At 35.8% G+C, this 18,929-nt stretch overlaps 1 protein-coding gene across 5 annotated transcripts in view; it reads right to left on the bottom strand.

The window, feature by feature from the left end:
* LOC132133779 (plexin-B2-like) overlaps window positions 1-18,929 on the bottom strand; it is a 157,279-nt gene that overhangs the window by 89,999 nt on the left and 48,351 nt on the right. For all 5 annotated transcript variants that reach the window (XM_059546744.1, XM_059546748.1, XM_059546745.1 and 2 more), the window contains one exon: window positions 1,565-1,706. The gene's annotated coding sequence lies outside the window, so the exon portion shown is untranslated. The remainder of the gene's footprint in view (window positions 1-1,564; window positions 1,707-18,929) is intronic.

Raw genomic sequence — 18,929 nt, 5'->3', positions numbered from 1 at the left:
ACTCTGGCTTCATTCTTGTGAAATGCCCACTTTCTACCACCAAATCAATTCGTAATGAACCCAGTGAAGTCCTATCCTACATACTGTATCAGAAATACATAAAACAGGTTTCATATGCGGTTTCATGCTGACTTTAACCACTGAACCCAGAGCTCCAAACACACATACCCCTCCAAACTAACAAGGCATCGCCTGAAGACAGAAACACTCAGTGTGAGAATCACTCCAGACGGCCGACAGGTGCATCACCTTGAGACTTGGATACAGTGTACAGGAGGCAAACAGACAGACTTCACTCTCACAGGCCGTCTGAAGCGATTTGTCAATGCTGCTCTCGTTCCTCTCGCTCGAGGCTGCTGGACTGTATCTGAGAAACATCTGCGGAGCCTAGCCTGAGTCAGCCCTGATCCACACAAATAAAACACAAAGCCAGCACATTCAAGCTTATCAGATATATATATATAAATAAAAAACAAATGGTATGAGAAAGAACAATTTCTCATTTCCTCTCGCAGACCCCAGGAGTTCATCCTGTGACTCCCGTCAAGGAGGTCGAGCGGCACACGCGATCAATAAACAGAATCCCTGTGGACATCTGTTTTGGACAGGTGCGCTGATTAAGAGGGGCACATCGATGGGCATCTCCAATACAACACCAGAGGAGACGGCATCACGGGGCCATGGGCCAGATGGTGGCAGGCTGGTCAGAATAAGCCACCTGAGGCTGAGCATTACATGCAGTTCATGCAAAAATGACTGAAAATGCACTCGACCTCAGGCCACTGAGCATGTAGATGAGTTTGTTTCTTTATCAGAACAGATTTGGAGGAATGCAGCATTACTTTTACATCACTTGCTCACCAGTGGATCCTCTGCAGTGAATGGGTGCCGTCAGAATGAGAGTCCAAACAGCTGATAAAAACATCCCAGTAATCCACACCACTCCAGTCCATCAGATAGATTAGATAAAATTAGATTAAAACTGTTGCTTCAAGTCCGTAATCCATAATATTGCTTCTTCCAGTGAAAAAAAGGAGAGAAAAAAAGAACCGTTTACAAGTGAAAACAGTCCAAAATAGCTTTAAACAAATGATGATTTTGATGTCAGAGGAACACAGCGGATGGATTTTTTCCACAGCAGGAAGCATTTTTATGCATTATGAACTCATGGATGGATTTGTTCTTTAAAAACACTTTTCACTTCACAAGACATTAACTGATGGACTGGAGTGATGTGGATTACTGTGATGTTTTTTTATCAGCTGTTTGGACTCACATTCTGACGGCACCCATTCACTACAGAGGATCCACTGGTGATACATTTCTCCAAATCTGTTCCCATGAAGAAACAAATTCATCTTGGATGGTCTGAGGGTGAGCACTTTTAAAGCAAATTTTCATTTTTAGGTGAACTACTCCTTTAACTGTGTGACGTTCAAATGTGAGTGGTTTACTGCATTTATAAAGATAGAAAGACAAAATGAAAAATGAAATTCAGAACAATAAATCACAATAAGCAAAGTTAATTCTCAGAAAAGAACTGAAAGTCTAGCTCATGGTTTACCTGCAGGTTGTTTGCGGTGTTGTAAAGGATTGAAGCAACTTGGTGCACTAACACAGAGCTCAGGTGGAGACGTCACCAGGTGAATTTAGAGTCTTCTGGCTGTTCTCTTGTCTTGTCTTCCTATCGTTTGATCTTAAGATACCTGTTAATCAAAAAGACAAAAACAAAGGAAAAATATATTAAAGCTATAAGTTACACACAGGCCACTGATGTAGGCCAATTTGTTCAAACATGGCTCAAACATGATTTTAGTGAATCAAAAACATTCAGTGCATCCAGTGTAAACCTGCCGATTCCTGAACAAATGACTCTTAGAAGCCAGTTCTTTACAGTGAATCTAAAGACATACAGCACGAAAAGGATCGACCAAATGATTCCTGAACAAATAACTCTTATTAACCAATTCTTGTTCTCTAAATCAAAACGAATATTGTTCAGCGCAACCAATGCAGACCAAATGATTCCAAAACAACTGACTCTTGTGAACCAGTTCTTTACAGTGACTGAAACACATACAGTGTAACCAGTGTAGACCAACTGATTGCCAAACAAATTACAAAGAACACGACTCTTATCAGTCGTTTGTTTTTAGTGAATCAAACACTTACTGTACGACTTACAAATGACTCTTTTGTACTGAAGACTTTGAGACTTAAATCACTGTGTACCTCATGACTGTTAATGTAGTTGATGGGAAATTATTCCACCATTTTGCAATTAAATCAGACTTCGTTTCCAAAATATTCCTTTATCAAAAAACTACAAGACTCATTAATAGAACCTGAATGGTTGAATTCCTTAAGAATTGCCATTCTAATCATGTACATGCACAATGATTGAAAGGCAGAGCCTGTTTCTGATTGGCTGAGACTTCTGGCCACTCCCCAAATTATTATTATAGATTTTTTTTTATCATCTGCTCACAGCATCTTGATCTGTCACAGAGATGGATCTGATGTCTCCACACACCTATTTCAGCGATGCCTATCAAGTAGTTGAGAAGCTTTATCTGTGACATTAAAGCAATTCCTTAAAACATTTTTAATTGATTGATTGATTGATTGATTGATTCCTTTATTGTCATTGTACAGCGTACAATGAAATTTTTATACTTTCCAACGTACACAGCAAGAGTAGTTACAATCATATTGCAAATTGCCAATTATTAAGTAAGGTGCTTAATGTTATTCCACTTAATTGTCTGCATGTCAAGAGTGTCTTATGGTAAAAATTTGAGGTTGTAGTTCCAGTTCATGGTTCATTATCCTGATGGCATTGGGATAAAAACTGTTCATGAATCTGGTTGTGCGTGTTTTGATTGACCTAAAGCGTTTTCCAGATGGCAACAGTTCAAAAAGCTGATGGGCTGGATGATTCGGGTCCATCACAATGTTGCGTGTTTTCTGCAGGCAGCGGGAGTTAAAAATATCATCCAGAGCAGGTAGCTGTTGGTTTGTGATGTTCTGTGCGGTTTTTATAACTCTCTGCAGGGCCTTTTTGTCCCCAGCCGAGCTGCCTCCATACCACACCAGCATATTATATGTTAGGACACTTTCAATAGAACATCGGTAGAATGACACCAGGAGACGCGCTGACAGGTTTATTTTCCTAAGCATTCTGAGAAAGTACATCCGTTGTTGCACCGTCTTGACTAGTGCTTTGATGTTTGTTGTCCATGAAAGGTCCTCAGAAATGTGTGTACCCAGAAATTTAAACCTTGATACTCTCTCCACTATCTCCCCGTTGATATGCAGTGGTGTGTGAGCAATTCGTTTCTTCCTGAAGTCAATGATAAGTTCTTTTGTTTTCTTGACGTTTAGGGTAAGATTATTCTCCGTGCACCACGTCGTCAGCCTCTGCACCTCCTTTCTATAGGCATACTCATCTCCTCTGGTGATCAGCCCCAGCACAGTTGTGTCATCCGCAAATTTAATTATGATGTTGTTGTCATGGCAAAAGCATTATAAAGCATTTGTTTGAAGACAATAAAATAATTAGCAAAAGTCATATCTCCTCTCTTGAAGTGTCAATCATACAATTCTTCCTTTTTTTCTGCACATGCCCATAAGAAATATCACAATATACTGTATATTAGTGTAGATTTATACAGTGGTGCATTGCTGCTACATAAAGTAAATTTTTGCACAATAATAATGTTATGTCATTAAAATTATGCTGTCGTTAAAATTAAAATCTTCTTGCTAAAAATACATTTTCTCATAATATTTTGTCATTAAAACAACATAATTCTTGTAATAAAGAGATGCTTTGTCATTTAAATGAAATATTTTCTTGTAATAATGAGACATGGTGTTAAAATATATTTTCTATAATTTCTATATTTTCGTAATAACTAAATTCTTTTTTTTTTTAAACAAAGTATTTTCTTATATTAATGATATGCTATTCCATTAAAACAAAATATTTTCTCATAATCACATTTAAATGACATTTTCTCAGATTAACAAGATATTATGTTGTTTAAACAAAATATTTTCTTGCAATAACAAGGTACATTTAATTTAAATGACATCTCGTTATTACGACATAGTTGAGTATAAAAAATTATATGTGTGTGGCTTTAATTTTAATATCACAGAGATACTTAGTTTTTATTTTATTTTTCCCAGTTTGTAATCTTGTGCGTTTAAATTTTTTTTTCTACAATTCTATATATTTTTTTATTTTATTTCAGTTTTAGTTATTTTACTACATATATATGAAAATGAGAAATGTTGCCTTGGTGCCTTTATTTTCACATTTGATTTTTAATTCAGTTTTTCAATTTTAAGCAACATTTTTTTTTAAAGTTTGTTAACTATAATAATCATGCTGTATATAAACTACAAGTAGACCAGAGTCTGAGCAAAAGGCTCCATCTGAGCTCTTTCACAGCCCTCACAGAAGGAACAGGAAGTTGGTACACGTTCGATCTGGTGATGGGCCAAGCTCCAGCTACCAACGGTGCGAGGAAAGTGCTCCCATGGCAACAGGATGAGATTGGTTTGCTTAGCCGCGGTCCGGTCCGCTCACGTCCTAATGTAAAGAGACAACATGCTGGAATTAATCAGTGTGTCAGAGAGGAGGGAAAAGTCAGGAGAATTTCATTTGAAGACAAAAGAAATGAAAGCCATTTCTTTTTTCCCTCCTTCGACACCCATATCCCCGAATCTCCAGGGCTCAGAGGACACAGAGTTACACCAGACGGAAACACACACACATTTCTCAGTGAAGAGACAGCGATTTTATACCAGAGCCGGAGTGAATGTGGGTGACAGAGAGTGACAGAAGACAGCAAAAGAGACAAAAACTCAAGGCATCTTCTCACAAGATGTTTCCTTTCAGCTCCTCCGGAAAGACGCACGTCAGGCTCCGTCAAAAAATCCATCACACTTTAAAACATTCAAGTTTTCATGTCACAAAACGGCAGCTGCTACATGAATATGCTTTCTGAAGGTCACGAGTAAATATTAACTTTAACTTCACTGTCCCCAAGGGGGAAATTATTTTCTACAGCACTGCACTTAACTTGTTTGACACACACAACATGACATATAATACAAAAAAATATTACTGTTATATTAGAAAACCATAATCATATTCAAACTCAAACTTCCAGGTTAAATCTCAAAAACAGGCAATTCACACATACTTTTGAGTACTAACCTATAATATCATACGTAAAGTAGCAAATTTGGATAATTTTCTATGATGCTATCTTAGCAAAGTCATTCAGATAATCAGATAATTCAGATAAACGTGATACAGACGTGTGCATTTTATTTTGAATCCATACATTTTAATGTGGTAGACGCGATGCAAGATTTAACATTTGGTTGAAGTTAATTTAATATTGTATTTCTGTTTAATCATTGACGGACCCCTGTGATACCGTTGCGGACCCCCTGCTGAAAACTCCTGCAGTACACCAATATTAGTACATACTGCCACAGCATAATGCATTTGATATCACAGACCCCCATGTTGTGTTTGTATGTAAACATTAGCATCTATCTAAATTCCCCTGTTGGAAAAACAGCATAGGTATGTTCTGAAGCATGGCAGCTGGTTTGAGCTGGTTTAAGTTGGTCCTAAGTTAGTCATGAGGAAAACTGGGAAACTGGAACTTGTTAGTGAATCAAATGCATACAGCACAGACAGTTCAGACCAAAGAATTTCCCCAAAATTCACTTTTTTAAACCAATTTTGTTAATGAATCAAACATATACAGTGCAAACAGTGCAAACCAAATGATTCCCAGACAAATGACTCTTTTGAACCGGTTCTAATTAGTCAACCAAATGCATAGAATATAAACAGTGCAGTCTGAATCATTCCCAAACTAATGACTCTTTTGAATCAATTTTTGTTAGCAAATCAAATATACAGTATAGAGCACCAACAGTGCAGACAAGACTCTTTCAAACCAATTCTGGTTAGCGAATGAAACACATACTGCACACATAGTGCAGACTAAATAATTCCCAAACAAATGGCTCTTTCTTGCTAGTGAACCAAATCGAAATCAGAATCAGTGCAGACAATACGATTCCAAGAAATGATTCTTATGAACCAGCTCTTCTTAGTGAATCAAACACATATAGCACAACCAGTATAGTTACAGACATTTATTTTTAGTTGAAACGAGCACATATCTTGCACCTTACTGTGTTTTGTGCTCAACTCTCACGAGATGTAGATCAGTTCACTGATTGTTCTTGTAGGGGATGGGAAATTATCCCATTATTTCACAAAGTAATAACACATTTTGTTTACAAATATTTCTACCTCAAAAGCACTCCAAAAATCATTAACAGACCCATTTAGGAAATGGAATCTGAATCCCAAAGGAAAACACTGGAAACCTTTAGCGCACCAGTACTATGCGAGTAAAGCCAGATGTCTGATGCTGTCAGCAGGACTGACGTTTGCTCAGTTTACTCTGAAACTGCCAACATAAAGTTAGTTTTGGTCTCAGAAGGGAACATAACAAGACATATAAATCCAGATTCTGGCCTGTTTCTCGTTTGTTTGGTTTTACCTGAGGAAACGCTGGCCAGCGATGCTGAGGTGATGTGAGAATCAAACACCAAAAGGATTTTGAGGTGAGTGGCTGAGCAGAGACACATGGTGCTAAAACAGCACTGCTGGAAAGTCTGTGCCATCACATACAGGAACCCTATACTCTATTCTGATCTACACAGCACAATAGAAAATAACACTCTGGAAACACTTCAGATGAAGCAGGCTTCACAGAACACCGGCCACTGGCAGGTGAATATACAATCCTTATAAAAAATATTTCAGAAATTCAATATATATATATATATATATATATATATATTTATATATATATATATATATATATATATATATATGTAATATTTACTATGGAGAGTACATATTCTCAGTTCACCTTAACTTAATGGGTGTTACTGGCAAGTATGCTGAAAATAATACATAATAATACACAAAAAAAATGTATTTTATTATATATATATATATATATATATTAGTAATTAATATTAGGAATAAAAATAAAATATATATTCATATATATAATATATATTCATATATTTCATAAAATATTTATTCAATAACAAAAAATATTAAACAAATATAATTTATTTGTATATTTATGTATTTATAAATTTATTTATTTCATACATTAAAAACAAATTCAATAACATAAATAAACAAACAAATAAATGAGTTCTGGAGAAAATTACATCCTGGAAAATCTTTGTTGAGTACATTTTCTACAAAAGTTGTTAATTTTACTGGTAGTTTAACTAAAAGTTAACTGTTGACTGATAATTTTTAAAATATACTAATTCATATTTCTATGCTAGACTTTCATCATTTAAGCATGTTTTTTAATAACATCGTTTTAATTAATAACATCGTTTTAATTAAAAACGTTGCCATCTACTGGCCTGGAATGTCAATACAGCGTTTTTTTGTCATTTTCGCAAATCCATGTGAATTTAGACAATGTTTTGTCTTCTGTAAGCAAAACTTTCTGAATGCAAAAGAAAAATGTTACATTTTAGGAAAATCATCGTCATGTAAACCTAACCTAAATTTGAAAGTCTGAATCTGGAATGCAGCTAAAACTAAATGTAAGAAGTAGTAAAGAAAAAAAAAGTAAAATACTCCTAAATAAGGTTAACAGACTTATTGAACGTTTCTCAAATAACGTTACATCGCAAAGAGCTTCAAAAACCTTTAACCAGCACTGGCTAATTGAACCTCAAATCTAAACACCACATGTGTATATTTATGGAATGTTCAGCCGTATGTCAGGACAGAAATCCAGCAGATGGTTCATGTTCTTTCACAGTTATACAAGCAACAGAAAAACTCACTCGCTGCTCGGAAAGTTTGTGTGGGAATGAGTGTAGAAACAAACAAATTCCCAGCTCAATGAAACAAATTCCCAGCACAATGTTTGGCGAGAGTTTCTGTTTCATTCCAGCCCATCGGTCAGGATATCTCCTGCACAAAAAAAACATTGGACCCCCTGCGGCCTCCAGTGAGACAGAATCTCTCATTGTTTCCACATGGGACTCATCACGTTCTCCAGATGCGACAGTCTAGTGGCTTCTCTTACTCCGCTACTGAGCATAAACAGTCAAATATTTTCTGCTACAAAGCAGGCGGAAGTCCAAAGGCAGTCAAAACACTACAGCAGCTTCTTCCTGCCAACAAATGTCTGGCTATAACTGGAAACACAGTCGCGCAGAGGCTCCGTCAGCTGATGTGGGTCTCGCCCGAGGACAAGAGTTCACTGAGAGTGCAGCAGATAGAGAGATGTGAATAATTAGTTGTGTTTGCTACGGCTTATGCTGTGGGTTAATGATCACAACACACTCCTAACTCTAAGTGTGCTTGACTTAATAAATGAAATTAATACAGTTCATTAAAAATGAACAAGCAAACAAACAAACAACTATTATTATTATTAATGTTGTTGTTGTCTTTGATGAGGATAATAAGAACAATAGTTAATTTAGTATATATTATGGCTATTTATTATTTGGATGTTTATTTAAAAATAAAAATAATATAATTAGGTAATTTTGGGATATTTATTAGAATTTCTTTTTAGAATTACTATTTTAATTAACAGATAAACATATACATATCTCATTGTAATAATAATAATAATAATAATAATAATATTCTTTACTTTTGGATATTAATTATTATTTATAGTTTATTTATTTTGTTACCATTACTATATCAGATAAATATATACATAGTGTTGTTAAATTATTATTATTAATAATTATTATTATTTATTTGTTTATTTTGTTACTATTACTATTATTAAAAAACAATCAAATGTATAAATAAATTTGAAGTCATTCACTTAACAAAATATTTATAAAATAAAAATATAAAGAATAAAAACAATAATTTATTTCGTATGCATTCCTTATACTTATATAAACATAAGAATAGAACTAAAGTAAATATTAATTTGCTAAAATTTTCTATTATTAATTAACATAAGGAATAATATAATTAAAATTAATAATTTTTTACATTTATTCCATCTATTTCTATAAATATAAAAATGTAAAAAAAGCAAATATTTTATATTATATATTTAATTTATAAATTTAATATTAATAATAAATATACAAATTAAATATACATTTATTTTTTATAATTATTCCTTATATTTTGAGTTCAGAAGAAAGCTACATCTGAAGGTATATTTGTTAGTTTTAGTAGCAGATTATCTGCAGGTATTATGTAAATAAAGAAATAAATAATTCCACAGATGACTTCAGAGCCAATCATTAACATACAAAGAACTACATAAACAGCATTTTGTGAAGGGAAACTGCAACAAAAACACGCCAAATGTAGTTAAATCTTAATTAAAATGCATAATTATGTGCATCTAATTCAGGCACACGAGTGAGAAGTGTGTGTGTGTGTGTTGAATCTGATCCATAAGTAACGCTCTGGACGCGGCGGGCACAGACTGAAAGCCTGAGCTCTTTCCGTTCCGCCGCGCCTGACCTTGCCATCGCTCCCCAGAGATGAGCAACGGACATCAGCGCTCTGCCAAACGGGCGTGGCCTTCATTACCCAGCAGCCCTTTTGCATCTAAACAAACGGTAAAGAGCAGAGCGAGAGAGATGCAACAGATGCCCACTTCACCAACATCCGGGCTCCTAAACGCAAATGAATAAACAAACAAACCGAATGCTGGGGCTGTAAGTCCGGGCAGAGAGAAATCAGCGCTTGGCGGCACTCCACAGATCCGACAGCTGGCACTGATACCCTCCACAACCCTGGCAGACACCGCCCCCTTCTCAAGAGACCACGGCCGAAACAGAGAGAGACAGGAAGTAGATAACATTCCTGTGTCTCTCAGCTCCAAGTCTAATTAACACTCAAGCGCATACATGTCGGCTAAAAGTGTGTGTGTGTGTGTGTGTGTGTGTGTGTGTGTGTGTGTGTGTGTGTGTGTAGGAGGTGACTGTCGGAGAGATCGGCGGATGAGCAAAGCCTCGTCTGGAGGTGAGACAGTCTGGCGGGTGATAAAGATGGATGAGAGGACGGCCGGAGCCAAGAGAAAGCGGCCAATCGGGTCGCGGGCGCACATGGCCACTTCTATTTCTCACACACGCTCATTTACTGTTGCACTTTCGGTTGACTTATCAAATATTTGTCTTCCTGTTTCATTTATTCGCCCTGCTAATTATTAATGAACTGCAGATCGCGCTAATTGCTTCATCACTTAAAGAAAATTATCTCTCAACGCCGGAGTAATGAGGATCATCGTTTCTGCAAATTTATCGTGAAATATGAGCTAGCTACAAATTGAATGCCGTGCAAAATAATTTAGAAAACATTAACATGGCCTTCTAGCTATCAAAAGTGGTTCACCCAAAACATGTAAATACATGAAAATATAAATCAGTTTTGGAGACAATTATACAAGATATGATCAAAACAGGGCTTCAATAAACCGCTTCAAATATTATCCAGAAACTATCCAAAGTGACGCAAAACTGTGAAAATATATGAATATGTAAAAATACATTAATCTAAAAGACTTTTGGCAAAATTATACAAAACCTAAATTGATAGAGGTTTAATGTGCAGGTTATGTAATATTAAAATTAAAATATTAACAAACACCTCCAACTATTAAAAGTGGCTCAACCAAAGTATCTTTAAATATTACCTAGTTAATACATTTGTAAAATATCATCAGACCAATAAAATGTAAATTCAAAACTACTATATATATATATATATATATATATATATATATATATAACTAACAAATCTAAAGATTTTCAAAAACATTCAACTAGATACAGTGGGTACGGAAAGTATTCAGACCGCCTTAAATTTTTGACTCTTTGTTGTATTGCAGCCATTTGCTAAAATCATTTAAGTTCATTTTTCCCTAATTAATGTACACACAGCACCCCATATTTACAGAAAAACACAGAATTGTTGACATTTTGGCAGATTTATTAAAAAAGAAAAACTGACATATCACATGGTCCTAAGTATTCAGATCCTTTGAGTGAAAGAGTGAAAAATTTAAGGGGGTCTGAATACTTTCCGTACCCACTGTATATCTTGAACAAACAGTGAAAAAAATCTGTCAATTTACTTTTGATAGTTGGGAAAAGGCATCAAAAATATGTAAATCCTGAAAATATGTAAAACTAACCAGTTAAAACATCAGATAACAAGAGTTAATATGAAAATATGAAAACTGACAAGATTTTCTGGAAATGTATCATATAAACCAGTGTTATTTTAGTATTTAGCATTATTAATATTGAATATAATATAATACTGAATTAATGTTTATTTGTATATTTTTCTTTTTCATTTTCATTTCAACTAACATTTTTCTAATTTAGTTTTTTTACACAAATAGCTGAAATAAAAATCTGCATATATATACAAATATAAAAATATATTTACAAATAAAAATACATTATACATGTATACACATACAAATACATATAGAAACAAATATTCATAAATCATTTTTTTATAATAATGAATAGAAAATGTGTCAAAAATACGTAATAATTCATATAAATATTGAAAAAAAAAATCACTTTAGAAACTTAAGCAGAAGCCTTAAACTTTTTTTTTTTTTTTTTTAAACATGATGTGAAATGGAGTGAAATGAGTCCACACATGCCATGTTTGCTAAAGGACATTCTGGTCTGGGCATGACGTGACACACAAATCATACAGATCCCAAGATGCCATGCAATGAGTTCACACAGCTTCTGTCATTTCTTTCAAACTTGTTTTTTGTAAGGTTTTAGATAATATTAGTGTCCACAGTGGGTTCTGCCCCCTCTATCATTTAGACCCAGGCTGCCTGAAGATCTATGACATCGCCATTAGACTGAGCCAATTAATTTCATCTCTTCTCCAGCATTCAGACATGAAAGCGCTGTCATCAGGAGAAGGGCGCCACAAATTCTACATCTCGCCACATTCCAGCATCTGCCTCCCAAAAATGCAATTTACACGGCTGCAAGTGTGCGGGGGATGGGGGGATGTTGAGCGCATGGCAGCCTGGTTTCTGCCTCTGTTAATGGGTAAGTTGTTTTCTGGCTCTCTCCATCATCCGAGAGGGAAGAGCCCAGCTCTAAAGCAACTTCAAAGCAACGGTCAACAGTCTCTCCAGTTCTGCAGCTGATTGCTGAACAACACACACACACACACACACACACACACACGTCATGCACCGCAAACTAGTTTTTTAGGGCAAATATACACATGAAAATTCCACATCCTTTATTTTTATCTTCTTCCCCTGAAGTCAACTTATAATGTTATTCAAGGTTTCTTTAACCAAAAACAGTCATAATTGACTTAATTTACTGTTGTTTGCCAAATTAAGCATCACTCTTGTGCTCATATAGGGTTCAAATCTATATCTATTAATCTTTGCCATATATCTCTTGCTGCTCTGTTTGAAACACAAATGACATCTGAAATCATATTGCTTGGTAAAAAGAAGTGAACTTTTATTTTTCTCTTCCAAAAAAAAAAAAAAAAAACTTACTATGGAAAGGGTGAAGTCATATCATTGCAAGCCTACTACGGTGATTATCTCTTCAGCGCAATCAATAATGCAGAATATTAATAACTATGACTGGGACGGTCATATAGGGATGTAACGATTAATTGCGAGGAGGCCTTCAATGCCCTCTGAGCCAAAGCCATTGTGATTTTAATTTTATTTGATTAAAATCATTTCCTTATTGTCTGGATATTCCATTTTATTTATCCATGGTAAATGCATTTTTATATGTAGACTGAATTATATGAAGTAATGTTGTCCAATGACTTTTTTGTATTATTTAGTTATTATTTTATGTATTTATTTTCAAGGCGATAGATTTTGTTTTGGTTACCTATTACAAAGAAAAAATAAATAAGTAAAAATGTTTGTGGGCTTTTCGAATTGAAGTATGTCTACAGTACATCAAAGTCTTATTTCAAGCCTGAAAAAACCTGATTTCCATGACGCATCCAACACACAGGCTCATCTCTGCTTCATTTCTTCATCTAATCAGGACGCTTGACTGATTCTAATAGGTTTTAAGAGAGAATCTGATGGCACATCACACAAAGACGACTGACCACTGCTGTCTCCTTCCATCCTAAGGAGCTTATCAAGGAAAAACACATTAAAAATGCAAGTTCTAACACGTCTGACACGGGGGTCAGAGCAGCCGAGAGTCACGAGCTGTTATCAGGACATATGTGTCAGGGTGCCAGATTATGGAGATTATTTTATTCGCCGGCTGATAGAAATATAAACATCATGCCAGTCATCTTCAGGGTCTAATCTGCTCTCGGGATGGCACAACAACGGACCAACAACCAGAGACGATCAAACATCTGCTATTACTCAGCAGGGCTTTTTGAATATGAATGCATCTTGGTTAAAATGTCCATTTTGCTTACGTACAAATGAAAAAAATTTCTCAGCTACGGTAAATTACACTTTTACAAAATCTATTTTTTTTTTTTTTTACAAAAATTTGAATGAGGTAAAGGTAAATATAAATTATTATTTAAAAAAATATTAATTGTTAAGCTCTCCTAAAAGAGATGGGTCTAATGGCTCCAAATGGATCTATATAATGATTCATTAAAAGAAACAGCCCAGAATAGTTATTTGTTTATAAATTGGACTATATGCTTTTGATTCACTAAAGAACTGGTTCATAAGAATCATTTGTTTGTGAATTGGACAACACGGGCTGCAGGATATGTTTTTGATTTACTAAAAAGGACTGGCTCATAAGAGTCATTTACTCATGAATCTGACTACACTTGTTGTTTGGTATGAGTTTCCAGTTCCAGTTCATAAGAATCACTTCTCGTAAATTGGGCTACATCGGTTGCCTAGTATTTGGTTCATAATAATCATTTGATAGTGAAATAGATTGTTTTTTATTCAATAAAAAGGTTTACTAAGATTGAACTACGATGGCTGTGTCGTATGCTTTCGATTCACTAAAAGAATTGGATCATAATATTAATTTGTTTGTAAAATGGACTACACTGTGTGGTATGTTTTCAATGTAAAAATAATAAAAACATTTTTTTTTTTAAAATTACTCTACACTTATTATTTAGTAGTCATACTCATGGTTTTCTTTTACTAAAAATATTCTGTTCATAAGAATCCTTTGTTTTGTGCTCAATGTTTTTGAAGAATCATTTGTTCGTGAACAAGACTACACTGGTTGCCTTGTGTGCTTTTGATTCACTAAAAAGAATCAGTTCACAAGAGTCAGTTGTAATTGAATTGGAGTCATTTATTCATTTAATCATGAGTCATTTAATCATGAATCATACTAATCTAGTTGATTTGGTCGATAAGTTTGTTCTTAGGATCTTAAGAATCAATACCAGGTTTCAAATGAAGATTAATCAGAAAAATCTATAATTTTTCCCGCCCCTACCAAGTTAATTTGCTGTAGTGTAAATGCACCTTCAGACAGAAGATTCATGAAGATCTGATGCACATTACACAGAAAAATGTCAAGAACTTCCTACTTTGAGAATTGAAACTGCTTCGTGGACTATACTAGACTAGATAATTCTAGCCATTTCTGGTCTTCCTTTAGAAGCCTAAGTTTATAAAAACCTGCAGGCCTTGCATCTCCACAGACAGGTCAGGGTGCAGCGCTTCAGGGACGTCACTCTCTGGGGTGATTAAAGGGACTGTGAGATAACAAACTCTTTATTTTGGAGTCTGCAGTCGGAGTTCACCCACAGTTCCCTGCTCACAAAAGAAAGGACAGGCGTGCTGCAGCCGCACACTAATAAAAGACTAAATTTAGCAAACAGATGCAGGAGTCCACCTTCACAGCACTGACACCAGAGACAAAATACTTCAATCAACAGCTCTCTTCCAGTGACCTCCGCGAGCCCCGGTATTATTTCATACTGCCATATCCATTTCAGACACGCAGAACACCATGAGAGAGAATGCATTTCCCTTTGAGAGCTGACGGAGAGTGTTTTTACAGGGTTCACACACACAGAAAGCATTTTATGGATGAGGTCTGGAGCAGAAAGACCTTTGACGGTGGCTTCCGCTGTGCTGCCCTCCGTAGGCCCGTTAGATCGGTTTCCACCCTGTTACTGCACTTCAAGATCACTTTTGCTACCAGCCATCTATAAAAACAGTAAGTCACATAATAAAAGTGAAAAAGTGCTAGAAGAAAACTAGTCTGAAAGTGTCTTTATCTTAAAAGTTTAGATTTGGTAAGATTTTTTGAAAGAAGTTTCTTCTGCTCACCATGGCTATACACCAATACAGGAAAAAAAAAACAGTTAACTTTTTAAAAAAACAGTTAAAAAAACCTTTGAGAGCTGACGGAGAGTGTTTTTACAGGGTTCACACACACAGAAAGCATTTTATGGATGAGGTCTGGAGCAGAAAGACCTTTGACGGTGGTTTCCGCTGTGCTGCCCTCCGTTGGCCCGTTAGATCGGTTTCCACCCTGTTACTGCACTTCAAGATCACTTTTGCTACCAGCCATCTATAAAAACAGTAAGTAACATAATAAAAGTGAAAAAGTGCTTGAAGAAAACTAGTCTGAAAGTGTCTTTATCTTAAAAGTTTAGATTTGGTAAGATTTTTTGAAAGAAGTTTCTTCTGCTCACCATGGCTATACACCAATACAGGAAAAAAAAAAACAGTTAACTTTAAAAAAAACCAGTTTGTTTTTTTTTGTGGAAAATTTGATAGTTTTTAGGATTCTGGGATTCCTTGATAAATAGAAAGTAAAATAAAAAAAGCATTTATTTGAAATAGAAATATTTTGTAACAATAAATGTATTTACTTTCATTTTATTTAATGCAGTAATCTTACTGACCGTAAACTGTAATTGCTTCATATTAGTTTAGTGAAATGTTTTAAATAAATTCATAAGCAATTTCAATTAATTCATAATCAATAGTCTTGGGACACTTGATATGAATCATATAATAAGTGACTTATTAAAAGTTTACATATCACAACATCCATCTGCTCTACTAAAACAGAATCAATCCTAAAAACCTGTCATCTGCTCAAGGAGAAAAACACGAAGGCCGCTTGGCTTCTAGTTGTCATTCATGCCCGCACTAAAATCTTTAGAAAAAAAATCAAATTAAGTGAATAGCAGCTCATAGACACCGCATTTAAAGAGTCAATTCCAACTGTTTTTTCCCCACTGTGTGGGTCTCTGCTGTCTGTACTGTCCTTTTCAGCCCTGTTACTGCATCCGTTTACTGCATTTCAAGTGTGTCTTTGCCACAAGACCTCATAAGTCACAAATAAAAGTTTAAATATCATAACTATCAGTGCCACTCAAAAATAAAACTAATTAAACAGCATCTCAAAGCCACCTCACTTAAAAAGTCATTTTCATCAGTTTTCCAATGTGTCTGTCTGATGGTCCGTAAGATGCCTTTTTTTTACCCTGTTACTGCATCTGTTTACCAGGTTATTCATGCATGAATCTGCCACAAAACATCTTTAGAAACAGACTAATTTAAGTCTTTTACCTTGGATATCACGAGAGCTATCAGAGAGAATAAAAGAAAAAAAGATATCATATTAAAAACAGAAAATGAATCATTAAAAGCCGTCGCGTGATCAAGGAGAAAGACACAGAGATGATCATGACTTCTAGCTGTTATTCCACAAGCTGAAATCTTTAGTAAAATCACATGAATTTAAACAGCATGTCAAAGATAATAATTTACAGAAATTAAGTAATTTACAGTGGTGCTTTCTACTGTGTGACTCTGCGGTGACAGGTGAGACAATTTTCAACCCTGTTACTGTGAACATGAACCACCAGAAAACCTATCGTTTAAATAAAAAACATTGTTCCTTTTTATTTAAAACAAGTCAGTGATACCCATTTAGACTTTCCACCGTGTGACTATCTTTTTCAACCCTGTTACTGCATCCATTTTCTGTCGTTTAAGCATAAACCACCACAAAACCTTCATAAACATTTTTAGGTTACCTATATGTAAAACAACAGCTACTAGAAAAAAAAAGTACTATTAAAAACTCTTCATCTGCTCGGGGGAAAGTGAAACAATGGCAGCCTTGGCTTCTCCTGTCATTTCCACACACTGAAATCTTTAGTAAAATCACATGAATTTAAACAGCGTGTCATAGATACCCATTTAGACAGTCATTTTCAGTGTTGCTTTCGACTATGGTACGCAAGATCTTTTTCAACCCTGTTACTGCATCTGTTTATTATCATTCAAGCATAACCACCACAAAACCTAGAAAAAAAAAACAGATATTGTTACTTTTATTAAAGCACTCTTTACATATCAAAACAGCTATCAACGGCACATAAAAAAAAAAAAAAAAAAAAACTAATACAACTAATGGTAAAAAGCTGTCATGTGCTTGAGGAGAAAGACACTGAGGCTGCCCTGGCTTCTAGTTGCCATTCACCTCCACATGTTGGTAGTTTTATTATAATCAAATGAATACAATAGCATCTCATAAATACCCCACTTAAAAAGTCATTTTCCTCCGGCTGCAACGTGTTTCGCTGTCCATCCCGGTGAGGCGTGAACGAGCAACATGTTTAATTCAGATGCAAAGCAATTTGCACGCAGCTCGTTCCCTCACACACACACTTTGTGAGGACACAAACATCAAAGTCTTCTGCCAATGGGATACTGACACACACACACACAGAAAAAAATCCTAGCAGAGGACACACGCCTCCCACTTATGACCTGGAGTTTCATTTACTGTACGCGAGAGTCGTTTCTCCATATTTATCCCGGGAAATCGTGACACTCTATTACAGCAAGGTCCAGATTCAGCTCTGGCAGGAGATCGGCTCGATGATAGAGAAAGTTATTACAAAGATTTCAGTCGTGGGGGCGGCCAGCCCCCAGTGTGGACGGTTATACCGGCCTGCAGCATCAGAAAAGAGCCCGGGGGATTAGAGAGAGCTAAGCGCTCACAAGGTCAACGATACGGGCAGGTGACAAATAAGAGGAACTCACAGCGAGGGGACAGTAACGCAAAAGCCATCATTCTTCACGATTAACATTCAAGGTACACAGCGGTGTGCTAATGGCTCGAAAATATACTACCGCTGTCTACACTTTTAAAAGGTCAGCGGTTGACCCCTACATGCTGAATATTGAGAGGAGGGAGGGTTAGCATGCTACTACCACCAATGACATTAAATGGACTGACTCCCACATACTACACACAAAAAGAGTGGTGCGCCATTCAGAACTGAATTAACAATGGCTTTTACATTGGGGGTCAGTTCCACAAATTGACCTGAGGTTGCAAACAAGATGCAGAATTGCAATTTTAATTTCAGTGTTAGGAAGTAGAATTCTGTCAAGACAGACAGATAGATGGACAGATGGAAAGATAGACCAAAGGATGGATAGACAGAAGGATAGACAAAAGAACAGATTGAAGAATGAAACGATGGACAGACAGATAGATCAATAATTTTTTACAGGAAGGACAAGTTAGTACATTTTGAGATTACAAAGCCAAAAAACAAAACAAAAAAACATGAATGAATTTTGATTTGGAAAGAGCATCCAGCATGAAACGACTATCGCACTGCTAGACTCCCACAGAGGGGCGGCAGTGGTGTCAGCATCCACCTCTGGATCTCCACAGGTCTAAAGCTCATCCTGTGGGCCTGCCCAGTTAAAAGGGTTCACAACCTCCACGTAATCCTCAGCACAAGCAGCTTCAGCTCAACACTGGTCTCTGTTTCACTCTGATAGCGGTGGAGATGAGTAGGTGATCACGGTGTGTGTGTGTGT

This window comes from Carassius carassius, chromosome 50 (assembly GCF_963082965.1).
Source record: "Carassius carassius chromosome 50, fCarCar2.1, whole genome shotgun sequence".
In the NCBI taxonomy this organism is placed as follows: Eukaryota; Metazoa; Chordata; class Actinopteri; order Cypriniformes; family Cyprinidae; genus Carassius; species Carassius carassius.
This window is presented reverse-complemented; position numbering and strand designations above follow the sequence as displayed.